This window comes from Rana temporaria, chromosome 8 (genome assembly GCF_905171775.1).
Source record: "Rana temporaria chromosome 8, aRanTem1.1, whole genome shotgun sequence".
In the NCBI taxonomy this organism is placed as follows: Eukaryota; Metazoa; Chordata; class Amphibia; order Anura; family Ranidae; genus Rana; species Rana temporaria.
The window spans coordinates 176,554,288-176,567,239 of NC_053496.1; the positions used below are offsets into that span (position 1 = coordinate 176,554,288).

The following is a 12,952-nucleotide window of genomic DNA, read 5'->3' on the forward strand; positions in this document are numbered from 1 at the left end:
CAATGGCGCCGGATTGAAAAAAGTACACAGTAGTCAGAATCGCCGTTTTCGGCGATCTGAATACTTTGAAGTGCAAAGGAGGGATCGGGGGTCAGAGTACCTGTCACCACCTATTACTGTCACAAGGGATGTTTACATTTCTTGTGACAGCAATAAAAGTAATCAAAATGTAAAAAAAATAAACACAATTTAATATTATAAAAATAAATAAGATTTTTTTTTTTAAAGCGTCCCCCTCCCCGCGAGCTTGCGCAACAAAGAAAACGCATACGGAAGTCGCGCCCACATATGAAAACGGTGTTCAAATCACACATGTGAGGTATCTCCGCGATCGCCAGAGCGAGAGCAATAGTTCTAGCACTAGACCTCCTCTGTAACTCTAACCTGGTTACCATAAAAAAAGTTTAAAGTGTCGCCTATGGAGATTTTTTAGGTACCGTAGTTTGTCGCCATTGCATTATAAAGTGTGACATGCTTGGTATCTATTTACTCGGCGTAACATCATCTTTCACATTATGCAAAAAAATTGGGCTAACTTTACTTTTTCATTTTTTTTTAATTCATGAAAGTACATTTTTCCCAAAAAGTTGCGTTTAATTCACCGCCGCACAAATACCGTGTGACATAAAATATTGTAACAATCGCCATTTTATTCTCTAGATTCTCTGCTAAAAAAATATATATAATGTTTGGGGGTTCTAAGTAATTTTCTAGCAAAAAATATGGATTTTAACTTGTAAACACCAAATGTCAGCAATAGGCGTAGGCATGAAAGGGTTAACCTGCTTAATGGTCCTGGTCTTAACTGGTTAAAAGCATTCAAATGCCAAAATCAGTGTTTTGGAATACTAGTTTTTTTTTTTAAACTGGAACATCCGCTTATTCGTCTCCTCCCCCCTCCCGTGCCACATTTGGCACCTTTCAGGGGGGAAAATTGATCTGTTTTTGACAGATTCCTGTCCCCAGTTCCCGAGACAGCGCCGTGGCGAAGCTCGGCCCCCCTCCTGCGCCGCCGGGCCAACTAGAAAGTGATGCGCGCTTCGTGCATGTGCAGTAGGGAACTGGCTGTGATACCAAAAGGCTTCACTGCCGGGTTCCCTTACTGGCAATAGCATCGGCTGCACCCGACAGCCGATCCAAAGATCTGCTGTGGTGCAGATATCGCGGGCTCCCTGGACAGGTAAGTGTACATATATTAAAAGTCAGCAGCTGCAGTATTTGTAGCTGCTGACTTTTAATTTTTAATGGGGTGGGTGGAACGTCTCTTTAACATTTTTGTGTACATTCACCTGCAAATTATTTTTAAGATGGTTACTGGTCTGGTAGTGGTTCTTGTTTTAAACATTGTAGTTTTATGTTATTATATTCAAATAGTGAACACACACTCAGGACTCCCCCCTTTAATGACATTACTCTCGTTGTAGAGATATTTTCCGATTATATCAAGTAGAAGAGAAAAACGAATCATGGGGGACATGAAACGTGTGATCGTATGCAGACACAGGAAGTGATACCACAAACAAGGAGGAAGAGATGAGTACAGACAGGAAGTGATGTGAGACAGGAAGTTGATGTACAGACAGGAAGTGATGTGAGACAGGAAGTTGATGTACAGACAGGAAGTGATGTGAGACAGGGAGTGATGTACAGACAGGACGTGATGTACAAACAGGAAGTGATGTAAACACAGGAAGTGATGTAAATTGGACGTTCCCGGGTAATTGAGAGCAAGACGTTGCTTGATCTGGCAGTAAGGGAGGTAAATATATATATAAGTATAGATCTTATACTGTGTATGTTTTGGGAAACGTATTCTAGGATTTACAAGGTTGCTGGATACGCAATCTAAGCTCAAGCAGCCTAATTTAAAGGAGTTGTAAAGAAAAAAAAATTTCACCTTAATGCAATCTATGCATTAAGGTGAAAAAACATCGGATGCTGCCGCCCCCCCTCTCCGAGCCCCCGTTATACTTACCTGACCCCAGGAAGGTCCCTCAATCCTCTTTGCCCGCTCAGCCTGGCCGCTGATTGGCTTGAGCGGATGGAGTGAGAGCAGCGCAGCCATTGGCTGGCGCTGCTGTCAATCACATCTAGTGACGTGGCGGCGCCGAGTGATACAGCGAGCGACTATGGCCGCTCGCTGTATCACGGGAGCGCGCCCGCAATTACTGACCACCATGCGAGCTCTCGTATGACTGTGGTGAGTAATTGCGAGGAGGACCAGAGACAGCCGCCGAGGGACCCCAGAAGACGTGGATCGGGACCACTCTGTGCAAAACGAACTGCACAGTGGAGGTAAGTATAACATGTTTGTTATTTTAAATGATATATTTTTTTTTTTTCCTTTACAAACGCTTTAAATAATCAGCATTATTTTAGAGCACCATTGATCTTTTTATCTCCAGAGTGCTGATGATCTGTGAAGATTTTTTTAATTTGTAGCATTTTTACAATTTTGGGTGTTTATTTTGTTGAGGATATTAACCTTTTCCCGCCAGGATAACAGCCAACGTGCGCCCGTGGCGATTGGTGGTGCGGTTTTATCTGCCTGACACCGCTACACTGATCTCTTGACGGAGTCTGTTTACCACGTGATCAGCCGTGTCCAATCACGGCTGATCACGATGTAAACAGGAAGAGATGTTTATCGGCTTTTCCTCACTCGCAACTAGGGGTGTAACGGATCGTCACCGATCCGTGATCCGAACGGGCCACCCCGTTCGGATCGGCACACCCCGCGATCCGCGGAGCGCTCCGGGGCCTAGGAAAGTCCCCGGCTTCGGCCTAGCTCCGGAGCGGCGGCCAGTCTGCTTGCCAGAGCCCAGCGTGACACGCCTCCCCGCCTCCCCGGGGAGGCGTGTCACGCTGTGCACTGGGCTCTAGCAAGCTGAATGGGAATGTTAGCAGTGAAGCACTGGTGTGAGAGGAGGGGGGGAAAGGGGGAAAAAAGAGCACAATAGCAATTCACAGGGGTGGATTAAAGAGGAAGCAGGTGAGGCTGTTTGGGACTTAAAGTACAATCTTGATGTTTTTACAGCAAAAAAAAAAAAAAAATATATATATATTGCTGTAAAAACATCAAGATTGTACTTTAAGTCCCAAACAGCCTCACCTGCTTCCTCTTTAATCCACCCCTGTGAATTGCTATTGTGTTCTTTTTTTGGATCAGCAAAAAAAAAAAAAAAAAAAGGTTCCTTTTTTTAATTGGTCCAAAAAAAAAATATATTATTTTATTATATATATATATATATATATATATAATTTTTTGGACCAATGAAAAAACTGACCCTTTTTTTTTTTTTTGCTGATCCGATCCGTGACTCCTGATCCGAGGATCGATCCGATCCGTGAGTTTTTTGATCCGTTGCACCCCTACTCGCAACTGACAGACGGGAGTAGAGGAGAGCCAATCGACTGCTCTCCTGACAGGGGGGGGGGGGGTCTCTGCTGATTGTTTATCAGCACAGACCCCCCCCCCTCCTCGGATGCCCATCAAGGACCACCAGGGATGGCCATCACACTGGACCACCAGGTATGTCACCCTAGATCACCAGGGAAATGCCAATCAGTGCCCAGGCAGCTGCCAATCAGTGTCCATCCCCAATGCCTGCCAGTGCCATTAGTGATGCCCGTCATTGCCACTCATAAGTGCCTATCAGTGCCACCCATGAGTGCCCATCAGTGCCGCCTATAAATGCCCATCAGTGCTGCATTTCAGTGCCACCTTATTAGTGCCAATCGGTGAAGGAGAAAACGTACTTATTTATAAAGTTTTATAACAGAAACAAAAGATTTTTATTTATTTTTTTTAAATCTTTTTAAATTTGTTTAGCAAAAAATAAAAACCGCAGAGATGATCAAATACCACCAAAAGAAAGCTCTATTTGTGGGAACAAAATGATAAAAATTCAGTTTGAGTACAGTGTACCAACCCCGCGCAATTGGTTGATTTAAACAGAGCTGAAAGCTGAAAATTGGCTTGGGCAGGAAGAGGGGTGTAAGTGCCTAGTATTGAAGTGGTTAAACCTCAACCTGAAGATCATCTACCTGCTGACTAAGGATGGACTCGAGCGTGTTCGCAGCCCCACATGCCCATGCCTGCCAGGAAGCTGACAGCAGGCAGCACCAATCACAGGCACTGAGACATTTTCCCGGTCCGCAGCTGAAGAGATTTGGAAATGTCTCAGTGTCTGTGATTGGTGCTGCACACTGTCAGCTTCCTGGCAGGCATGGGCATGTGGGGCTGCGTACACGCTCGAGTCCATCCTTACTGCTGGCCACGTAAGTGAGAAGGATTCTGGGAGGTCACACGACATCACTCTTATCTCTATTAATGAAACATAGACCTGACCGGAGAGGTGAGGAGGATTCTGGGAGGTCACATGACATCCCTCTTATCTCTATTAATAAAACACAGACCTGACCTGACCGGAGAGGTGAGGAGGATTCTGGGAGATCACATGACATCACTCTTATCTCTATTAAAATGGTTGTTAACCTACTTTCACGTGTTAATATAATCAGTTTTGTTTCCTAATAGAGTGCCCCCCTGTCTCTGTTTCTGTGTTTTATTTTAAAAAAATCCTCCTTTTATCGTATTTCACGGTGGCTCCCGGCGCTCATGTTACCGGCCGTGTCTCCCCTCTGCTCATCTGACAGAAGCAGCGGGCGGGTTTCCCCACTGACGTCGAGGAGAGCAGAGAGGAGACACGGCCTGTCACGTGACCGCCGTGAGATACCGTAAAGCAGGATTTTTTTTAAATAAAACACAGAGACAGGGGGTCACTCTATTGGGAAACAAAACGGATAGTATTAAAATATATTGGATACTCCTGCAGCAAGAGGGGGATGGGGCGGCACTGTGGGGTGGAGGATACATAGGAGACACACACAGGTGAGCAGGCTGCGAATGACGGAGCAGCCAGGTTTTTTAGGTGTTACAGGGGTCCAAATTACACAGCACAAGCGCTCTGCTGTATAAAATGCTTTTAAGGAGCAGGATCCATTTTTGGGGGGGGGTTGACAAACTCTTTAATAAAACAGACCTGACTGGAGAGGTGAGGAGGAATCTGGGAGGTCACATGACAGCACTGTTCTTTCTGTTAATAAAACCCAGACCTGACCGGGGAAGTGAGGAGAATTCTCAGGTGATGACTGTATTATTTTTTGTGTCAGGTTCCTATAAGGTTGTCAGGATTTCTCATTTTTCCGTGGAGGAGTGTAAGTGTTTAGAAGGACACAAGGATATCTACATGGACGTCCTGATGGAGGATCAGCCGCCCCTCACATCACCGGGTAAGAGGAGACTTTATTGTAAAATGGAGAGCAGTACGGAGGGTCCACCTAGATCCCCCATCATCTGATAAACACAATGGCCCGGATTCACAAAGCACTTACGCCGACGTATCTCGATGAAAAAGCCGCGTAAGTGTAAATATGCGCCGTCGTATCTATGCGCCGGACTCTGAAACCAAGATACGCCTGAAAATAGGCTTCATCCGTCCGACGTAACTTTCCTACGCCGGCGTATCGAGGGCGCATATTTACGCTGGCCGCAAGTGCCACTCCCATTGATTTCCTATTCAAATATGGAAATGAGGGAGATGCATCGATTCACGAACGTACTTTCGCCCGACGCATAATATACGCAGTTTGCGTAACTCGTACATCCGGCTTAAAGTTATTCCCCATATATGAGGCGCGACTCATGCTAAGGTATGTACCAGGGAACACAGCCGTCGTATTTTACGTAGGACGTGAATAGGGCTAGGCGTAGGTTACGTTCACGTCGTAGGCAGTGATCCCTTGTATCTTAGGGAGTAGTTCCCACTTGATTCTGAGCATGCGCAGTGGGATGCATCCACGGGACGGCGCATGCGCCATTCGTTATTTGTTTCTTTATGGCGTTTGGCCCATCATTTGCATGGGGTCACGCCTCATTTGCACGGCTCACGTCCACTTACGAGGACTTGCGCTTTCAAAACCCAGCGTAGATTTGGGAGCGAGTGCTTTGTGAATACTGTGCTTGCCTCTGCGCTACACCGGCATAAATATGCGCCGTTGTATGTGAATCCGGGCCAATGTATTCACTCTGTGTGTGTTTCCTACAGATGGATCCGGTAATGGGAACCCACCAGAGAGATGTCCCCGGGATTCCACACAGGAAGATCACACCATCTCAAATCAGGTGAAGTAGAAAAATAATAGCTGATGTTTGACCTGTTCATTGGCTATATTGTTACAATGAACCTCATTTTTTTTTTAAATATTCAGGGTATAAACCAGAGTGAGTGTAATAATGCTGTAAAAGAAGAGGAGGGTGAGGTTGGCGTGATGGAGTTTTCGAAAGGACGTTATCACCATTTGAAGGACATTGCAGGTTCCACACAGAAAAATCACATCTCGCATGAGGTAAAGTATAAAAATGGTTGATACCTACATTCTGACCTGTTATTAGTTATGTTGTAACCGTTAATCCCATTTATATTAAATATTCAGGATTTAAACCAGAATGATTGCAATAATGCTGTTAAAGAAGAGGTAAAAGAGGAGAATGAGGTTGCTGTGATGGAGTTTTCGGAAGGACATATTGACCCTTTGAATGACGTTGCAGGTTCCACACAGGAAGATCACATCTCGCATGAGGTAAAATATAAAAATGAGTAATAGTTGATACCTACATTCTGACCCGTTATTATGTTGTAACCGTCAATCCCATTTTATATTGAATATTCAGGGTATAAATCAGAGTGATTGTAATAATGCTGTTAAAGAAGAGATAAAAAAAGAGGAGGATGATGAGGTTGGTGTGATGGAGATTTCAGAAGGACACAAAGATCCCCTCAAAGACTTCCCGATGGAAACAGCCAGTGACTCAAACCCACCAGAGAGCGGTCCTCCTCCTTTGGATTCCCAGGGTTCCACACAGGAAGATCACACCGTCCCTCACCATCATCAGGTAGATGGATCCAGTAATATGAACCCACCAGAAAGCTGTCCTCCTCATTTGGATTCCACACAGGAAGATCACACCCTCCCTCATCATCATCAGGTAGATGGATCCAGTAATGGGAACCCACCAGAGAGATGTCCTCCTTCTTTGGATTCCACACAGGAAGATCACACCATCCCTCGCCATGATCAGGTTGGTGGACACGGTGTATGGAACACAGAAGTAATTCTTAACTTTCTGAGATGACATTCTTTTATGAAATTTCTTGTTTCAATGTTTCTACGAATAGTGAAGTCCCGTCTTTGCTCCACTCCTCTGTTTCCAGTACCCTCTTTGAGCACCCCCACTTCGCTGTTTATTAAAGTGGAGGTTCACCCTAAAACAATTATATACCATTACATCTAGCATACTTCCGATATCTACAGTATGCTGTTTTTTTTTTTTTTTGCCGTACATATACCGTTTTATTGTTATTTTCCCCTGGCTTCCCGGTTCTGGCTTCCGCGGGAGTGGGCGTTCCTTTTCAGAGGTTAGATGATTGACGTCTGGTGAAAAACTTCCCCTGGCGCATAAGGCGCGTCACCAGTTTTCCGTAACTAGCCGACCTGCGAGTCGGCTCTATACGGCGCCTGCGCCCGCCGTGTAGAGCTGACTGCGCAGGCGCCATATAGAGCCAACTCGCAGGTCGGCTAGTTACGGAAAACTGGTGACGCGCCTTATGCGCCAGGGGAAGGTTTTTCACCAGACGTCAATCATCTAACCTCTGAATAGGAACGCAGACTCCCGCGGGAGCCAGAAGCCGGGGGGAAAATAACAATAAAACGGTATGTAGGGCAAAAAAACAGTATGCTGTATGTGTGTGTGTATATATATATATATATGTGTGTGTGTGTGTGTGTGTGTGTGTGTGTGTTTTTTTTTTTTTTTTAGGGTGAACCTCCGCTTTAAAAAATCACTATGTGGCTTCTATGGGTCTTGGGTCCATAACATCCTCTTGTGTTACTCCTGGCAGTGGACACGTGCTGAATGACGTTCTCTGCTGCTGTGAGTCCAGGCCAGCATGATAATACACCCTGTGACCCACAGCTTGTTTAGTATGCCGCTCAGGCTCGATTGCTATGGGGAGTAGTGTGGGTGATGCTGTAACCAATGCAGGGGTACCAGCAAGGACTGAAGCTCGTCCCAGCTCCTGTAGTCACTGGAAGGAAGAGATGAAAGATCTCTGGTGCCGCACATCCCTGGAGTCCTATGGTGGTGTTGTGAGAGAGACGACCTCAGCCTGGGCTCCCGCCAGGACACGCTACCAACGCGTTTCGCCCCACCCACCCTGGAACTTGGTCATGGGGAATACACCCCTAAAGGCAAGTCCCTGGGTTCACAGGAAGAAGGCAGCAGACTTGAATTTTTCTGCTTCAGGTCAGTAACGCGTACTGGTCTCCTCCCCAAACCTGTGACTGGACATTGATAAGAGAAGCAGAAGACTGATGAGCTCATCTCTCTATCACTGTGCTCTCGTTTCCTTTTGTTAGAACTAGGGTTGTCCAGATACCGATACTAGTATCGGTACCGATACTGAGCATTTGCGCAAGTACTTGTACTCGCGCAAATGCTCCCGATGCTAACTGACTTTCTCTCATGAATAAGAAGAGGACAGTGCCACCCGCTGACAGTTATTCTGTATTGCACCTATAGTGCTTAAAGGGTCACTAATGGGGAAAAAAAAATTTGCCTAAAATTAATGTCTGCAAGGTAGACAGACGAGTAAATACCTATTATATTCCTTCATCTATATCACCTCCGGCATTTTAGTTTCTGTTCTCTCATTCACTTCCTGGTTTGCATCGTTTGTTCATGTAAGAACTACATTTCCCAGTATGCATTGCGGCACGCCCAGTAATTCACACCTCCTTGAAGTCTCTAACACTTAGAGAGCGTCCTGCCACACATATGTAGTTCCCAGGAGGGGGCGAGCACGTTACTGACCACCGCAGTAAAGCCTCCCATCACGGTGGTCAGTAAAATCAGACAAGCAGGAAGTGAACAGAACAGAGAAGAAATAGAGCAACTTCTGAGCAAAAACGAACAATGAGGAAGTGAAAAGAGGAATGTCTGAAGGTAAAGGATGCTTATTATGAAAAAAAAAAAAAAATTCCTTTACAACCCCTTTAAAGGAGTTGTAAAGTAAAAAAAAAAAAATTCACCTTAATGCAATCTATGCATTAAGGCGAAAAAAAATCTGATGCTCCCGCCCGAGCCCCCGTTATACTTACCTGGCCCTTCGAATGTCCCGCGCGCGGTCCCGAGATCCTCTTCGCCGATCAGACTGGCCGCTGATTGGCTTGAGCAGGTGGATTGAGAGCAGCGCAGCCATTGGCTGGCGCTGCTGTCAATCACATCCAGTGACGCGCCGAGGGGCGGGGCCAAGTGATACTGCGAACGGTTATAGCCGTTCGCTGTATCACGGGAGCGCGCCCGCAATTACTCACCACCATGCAAGCTCTCTCACATGACTGTGGTCAGAACTTGCGGGGAGGACCAGAGACAGCCGCCGAGGGACCCCAGAAGACGTGGATCGGGGCCACTCTGTGCAAAACAAACTGCACAGTGGAGGTAAGTATAACATGTTTGTTTTTTTAAAAGAAAAAAAAAAATCCTTTACTAACCCTTTAATAGAAGTTTAAAATCCAGTAAGTTAATGTGAAAAAGCAGCATTGATTAATTTCCAACTCGCAAAATAGTGACCCCAATGAATGTTTTCGCTATCTGTAAAGGGGCATTCTTCCCACTGACCACCAATGTAAGGAGCATTCTTCTCACTGATCACCAATGTAAGGAACATTCTTCCCACTGACCACCAATGTAAGGGGCATTCTTCCCACTGACCACCAATGTAATGGGCATTCTTCCCACTGACCACCAATGTAAGGAGCATTCTTCTCACTGATCACCAATGTAAGGGACATTCTTCCCACTGATCACCAATGTAAGGAACATTCTTCTCACTGATCACCAATGTAAGGAACATTCTTCTCACTGATCACCAATGTAAGGGACATTCTTCTCACTGATCACCAATGTAAGGGACATTCTTCTCACTGATCACCAATGTAAGGGACATTCTTCTCACTGATCACCAATGTAAGGAACATTCTTCCCACTGATCACCAATGTAAGGGACATTCTTCTCACTGATCACCAATGTAAGGGACATTATTCCCACTGATCACCAATGTAAGGGACATTCTTCTCACTGATCACCAATGTAAGGGACATTCTTCCCACTGATCACCAATGTAAGGAACATTCTTCCCACTGATCACCAATGTAAGGAACATTCTTCCCACTGATCACCAATGTAAGGAACATTCTTCCCACTGATCACCAATGTAAGGGACATTCTTCTCACTGACCACCAATGTAAGGAACATTCTTCCCACTGATCACCAATGTAAGGAACATTCTTCCCACTGATCACCAATGTAAGGAACATTCTTCCCACTGATCACCAATGTAAGGAACATTCTTCCCACTGATCACCAATGTAAGGAACATTCTTCCCACTGATCACCAATGTAAGGGACATTCTTCTCACTGACCACCAATGTAAGGAACATTCTTCCCACTGATCACCAATGTAAGGAACATTCTTCTCACTGATCACCAATGTAAGGGACATTCTTCCCACTGACCACCAATGTAAGGGACATTCTTCCCACTGATCACCAATGTAAGGGACATTCTTCTCACTGACTACCAATGTAAGGAACATTCTTCCCACTGATCACCAATGTAAGGGACATTCTTCCCACTGATCACCAATGTAAGGAACATTCTTCCCACTGATCACCAATGTAAGGAGCATTCCTCCCACTGATCACCAATGTAAGGAACATTCTTCCCACTGATCACCAATGTAAGGAGCATTCCTCCCACTGATCACCAATGTAAGGAACATTCTTCCCACTGATCACCAATGTAAGGGACATTCTTCTCACTGATCACCAATGTAAGGAACATTCTTCCCACTGACCACCAATGTAAGGAACATTCTTCCCACTGATCACCAATGTAAGGAACATTATTCCCACTGATCACCAATGTAAGGAACTTTCTTCTCACTGGCCACCAATGTAAGGAACATTCTTCTCACTGGCCACCAATGTAAGGAACATTCTTCTCACTGGCCACCAATGTAAGGGGCCTTCTTCTCACTGACCACCAATGTAAGGGGCCTTCTTTTCACTGATAATCAATGTAAGGCACCTTCTTCTATCTGACTGCCAAAGTAAGGGGCATTCTTCCCACTGACCACCAATTATGTAAGGGACATTCTTCTCACTGACCACCAATGTAAGGGACATGGAGTCACTGTGGTGCGATTTAAGGAGGACTGGTTCTTCATGGACTATTTATTTGCACAAATCTTCATCATATACTGTATATGCTATTTAATCTTTATTTTACTTGGCGCAGCTGTCCCCTTTTCCTGGAACCTAAGAAAGGCTTCTTATTCATTTTTCTGGTTAAAAAAAAAAAGACAACAGTGATGCATAAAAATAATAGAGTACGGTGTAGCATGACTGCGCATTTGTCACGCAAAGTGTGACAGCGCTGAAGGCTGAAACTTGGCATGGGCAGGAAGGGGGTGAGAGTGCCCGATATAGTGCCCGATATAGAAGTAGTTAAACAATGGACGCTTAATTTTTTATTTTGCTTTTTTTCACCCAAGGTCGTGCAAATGATCGACTCCTTTCAGTGCACACCGCACAGAATGTCGGCTGTGTGGAAGTATTTTAAAATTAACGAGGACAACCCACAGATGGCAGACTGTAAACTTTGCTCTGCAAAACTATCTAGAGGAGGCACAAAAATCAGCTCTTACAATACCAGTAATCTGATAAAGCATTTGAAAGTAAAACATAAATCCGAGCACGGAGAGTTTACCGCCAGCACCAGCAGTAGCACTCGGAAGCCAACTTTGCAGAAAACTTTTGCCAGAAGAGAAAAGCTGTCGAGAGACAACCACAGAGCTGTAAAGATAACAGAGGCCCTCGCCCAATTTATTATTCTGGGAGATCAACCTCTTTCGATGGTTGAGAACATGGCTTTTCAGCGATTTCTTAACGTGTTAGAGCCAAAGTATGACATTCCCAGTCGCCGCTACATAACGGACGTCATCTTGCCAAAGATCCATGGTGCGGTTAAAAAGCACATTACCATCATGTTGCAGAAGGACATAAAGGCAATTAGCTTCACAACAGACATCTGGAGCAGCAGCGCGAGTCCACAGTCTCTCATCAGCCTAACGGCGCAGTGGATAGACGGCGAATTCTCTCTGCACCAGGTCATGCTCCATGCTATGAAGTTCGAAGGCTCCCACACCGGTCAAGCAATAGCCGACATACTCGAGGAAATGCTTCAGACTTGGGCGATTCCAAAAAGTTTGGTTCATGTTGTGGTCCGGGACAATGCCAAAAACATGGTGAAGGGCATGGAAGATGCTGGACTTCCCAGTATTTCATGTGTTGCGCACACATTGCAGCTTGCCGTCACAGAGGGACTGTTGTCACAGCGCCGCATTGCAGATACTGTGGGAGTCGGGCGCAGAATAATCGGCCACTTCGAGCATTCTACTCTGGCATACTCTCGGCTGCAGGACATCCAGAAAGAGCTTGGTCAGGCAGTAAGAAGACTCCAGCAAGACGTGCCGACTCGTTGGAACAGCACATTTTACATGCTGAAGTCTCTATTTGAGCAGAAAGGGGCCCTTGGCGTGTATTTGTCTGAACACGCGCTCCCTGCCACCATTACTTCAAACCAGTGGAATCTGATCGAGAAGTTGATCGATATCTTGGCTCCCTTTGAGGAGATGACCCGCCAAGTCAGTTGTTCCGATGCGTTCGCCTCTGATGTTATTCCTGCAGTAACGGTGCTACAGAAAGTTTTATCAAAAGTGGATGACGACTATGGCGTCAAAACAATGAAGAGCACTTTGCTTGC

At 45.4% G+C, this 12,952-nt stretch overlaps 1 protein-coding gene and 1 long non-coding RNA gene across 2 annotated transcripts in view; both read left to right on the forward strand.

Annotated features, from left to right (window-relative positions):
• Positions 1 to 1,632: 1,632 nt before the first annotated feature.
• On the forward strand, positions 1,633 to 6,150 carry LOC120910218. Its single transcript, XR_005741420.1, has 3 exons — positions 1,633 to 1,759; positions 5,176 to 5,295; positions 6,111 to 6,150. It is a non-coding gene; the product is annotated as an uncharacterized LOC120910218 (long non-coding RNA).
• A 958-nt stretch (positions 6,151 to 7,108) lies between these two features.
• Positions 7,109 to 12,952, forward strand: part of LOC120909997 (zinc finger MYM-type protein 1-like) — a 39,086-nt gene continuing 33,242 nt past the window's right edge. Inside the window, exon 1 of the mRNA XM_040321817.1 lies at positions 7,109 to 7,144. The gene's annotated coding sequence lies outside the window, so the exon portion shown is untranslated. The remainder of the gene's footprint in view (positions 7,145 to 12,952) is intronic.